Genomic DNA, 3,202 nt, shown 5'->3' with positions numbered 1-3,202 from the left:
GTGCGCTCGCTCGACAACAGAAGTCTGTGAATTACTATTGGAAGGAATGGAGTGAGGATGGGTAGGTTTCTGTTGCCCTTAGTGAACATCGCTTCACCAATGAAGATAGGTGAGATACTGTAAATGGGTTGTTACTAGGGAAATCGCAAGACTCTCCTACTTTGTCTTGTTTTGTTTAAATGAAATTGATATTTGATAGAAGCAGGTTAAGGAATGCAGGCATTCAAGCCAATCCTATCATGCAATTTTTCATTGACATATTGAATACAATAAAATATATACTGTATATTCCGGCGTATAAGGTGACTAGGCGTATAAGACGACCCCCAACTTTTGAGAAGATTTTCAGGGTTTAGAAAGTCATCTTATACGCCAGAAAATACAGTACAATATTGAATTTCTGTTTATAGATGAGGACAATAGGAGCTCCTTTGCTGCTAGAAAGCTTTGTCTGTTAGTGCTTATTTCTGTAAAAAAAAAATAGGGCTGGCCACTAGGGGGCAGATTGGTTTTAAATTCAGAGAACAGCTACCCGTATATTCCTGCGTATAAGACGATCCCTGACTTTTGAGAAGATTTTCAGAGTTTAGAAAGTCGTCTTGTACACCGGAAAATACGATAGCTTAAACTATCAAAGATGATTAGGGGACTGGAGGCTAAAACATATAAGGAACGGTTGCGAGAATTGGGTATGTCTAGTTTAATGAAGAGAAGGACAAGGGGGGACATGATAGCAGTATTCCAATATCTCAGGGGCTGCCATAAAGAAGAGGGAATTAAGCTATTTTCCAAAGCACCTGAAGGCAGGACAAGAAGCAACGGGTGGAAACTAATCAAGGAGAGAAGCAACCTAGAACTAAGGAGAAACTTCCTGACAGTGAGAACAATTAATCAGTGGAACAGCTTGCCTCCAGAAGCAGTAAATGCTCCAACACTGGAAGTTTTTAAGAAGAGACTGGACAGCCATTTGTCCGAAATAGCGTAGGGTTTCCTGCCCGAGCAGGGGGTTGGACTAGATGACCTCCAAGGTCCCTTCCAACTTTACTACTATTACTATTACTATCTGGGTAAATGAAACAGTTCTCTTTTCTTTTCTTTTTTTTTATTAAAAGTTTTAAAGATTTTATATAATATATATCCCAAATCCCTCCCACCCCTCCCACCCCTCCCCCACTTCCCAGAGCTGATTACAGGGTTACAAATAAATAATCATAATCTAACTAATATTACCCAACTATACTAACAATCAAATCCATAACATACTTTAACTCCTCTTCAAGATAAATATTAACAAATTAAAAACGAAAATAATAATATAATTAAACCATAATACTACAACTAACATAAATTCAACCATATTAAACTGTTAATAATAATCTAAAATTTACTCATAAGCTAAATAATACTTTTTAGTCTCATATTTATTCTGAATATAATCTATCCATCTTCTCCAAACCGATATACATCTTTCTTGTGAATAGTCCTTCAAGTAAGCGGAGATTTTTGCCGTTTCTGCTAAATTAGACACCTTGAGTATCCATTCTTTCATAGTAGGCAAAGAATCTTTCTTCCAACATTGCCCCACCAATAATCTTGCAGCTGTTATAAGATTCAACATCAAATTAATTTCTTTAACATCAAAATCTACAATAACACCTAACAAAAATAATTGTGGTATAAACTTTATCTTTCTCTTAAAAAGCTTTTGAATGTTCCACCAAATCTTAATCCAAAAAGCTTTTATATTTCTACAAGTCCACCAAATATGAAAATAAGTTGCATGTAAGCTTCCACATCTCCAACATTTGGGCTGTAAATTAGGATACATACAGGACAGCTTTTGAAGATCCAAATGCCACCTATAAAACATTTTATAAAAATTTTCTCTTAAATTTTGAGCTTCAGTAAATTTTACATTTCTAACCCAAATTGTCTCCCATGTGTCCAATAGAATCGGCTCTTGAATATTTTGAGCCCATTTTACCATACAGTCTTTAACTAACTCCGTTTCATAATCCAATTCTATTAAAACATTATAAATTCTCTTTATATGGGCTCGAGTTTGATCTTGAATCTGTTTTACCAAATTCACATGCCCTAAAGTAATACCAACCTTTTGATCTAAACTCCAACTAACTAACAATTGATTATACTGAAACCAAGAGTGTACAATATTTTCTTGCTTCAACTCAACTAAAGATTTTAATTGCCAATCCTTCCCTACCAAATTAAGTAGTTCCTTATAAGAAATCCTATCCAAATTCACAACCCTAGATACCCCCTCTTCCCCCAAATTGGAATTTTATAGTTTAACCTATAATTATACTTCTTCCAGACACGTAATAAAGCGTTTCTTAAAATATGTGATTTAAAAACCCGATCCACTTTTTATTATAAATTAAATCTGCATGCCATCCATATAATAAATCCCATCCTTCAAGAAGGAGTATATTTTTATTTGTTAAGCCAATCACTAATCAATGTTAAAACCACCGCATCATAATACAATTTTAAATTAGGTGCCTTAAGTCCTCCTCTTTCCCGTGCATCTTGTATAATCTTAAACTTAATTCTTGGTTTTTTCCCTGCCCAAATAAACTTGTTAATACCCTTGTGCCATTCCTCCAAGTTGGCATCCTTTTTTCAAAATAGGTATCATTTGAAACAAAAAAAGAAACTTTGGAAGAACATTCATTTTAACCGCTGAGATTCTCCCCAGCAAAGATAACTGTAGTTTTTTCCAATCATTTAAATCCTTTTGCACTTTTACCCATAATGTCTCATAATTATTTTTGTACAATTTAACATTAGAAGCTGTAATGTATACTCCCAAATATTTAACCTTTTTCACTATTTCAAAACCTGTTAATTTAGCTAACATATCCTTTTCCTTCATAGACATATTTTTCAATAGTATTTTAGTCTTATTGTTATTTACCTTAAAACCAGAGACTTTCCCATACTGGGTTATGATTTCCACCAAATCCCTTACAGATCTGTTGGTTGAGATAATGTCACAACCAAATCATCGGCAAAAGCTCTCAACCTATCATCATTCTTATTTATTTTTATTCCCTTTATTGTAGGTGATTCACGAATTTTAATAAATAAAATTTCCATTGTTAAAACAAATAACAATGGGGATAATGGACATCTTTGTCTTGTACCCTTTTCAATTTTAAATGCTTCTGTTAATCCCCCA

The sequence above is a fragment of the Crotalus tigris genome, unplaced genomic scaffold (assembly GCF_016545835.1).
Source record: "Crotalus tigris isolate CLP2741 ecotype Arizona unplaced genomic scaffold, ASM1654583v1 scf7180000018073.2002930, whole genome shotgun sequence".
Classification (NCBI taxonomy): Eukaryota; Metazoa; Chordata; class Lepidosauria; order Squamata; family Viperidae; genus Crotalus; species Crotalus tigris.
The sequence above is the reverse complement of the archived record's forward strand: the minus strand, read 5'-3'. Positions refer to the sequence as shown.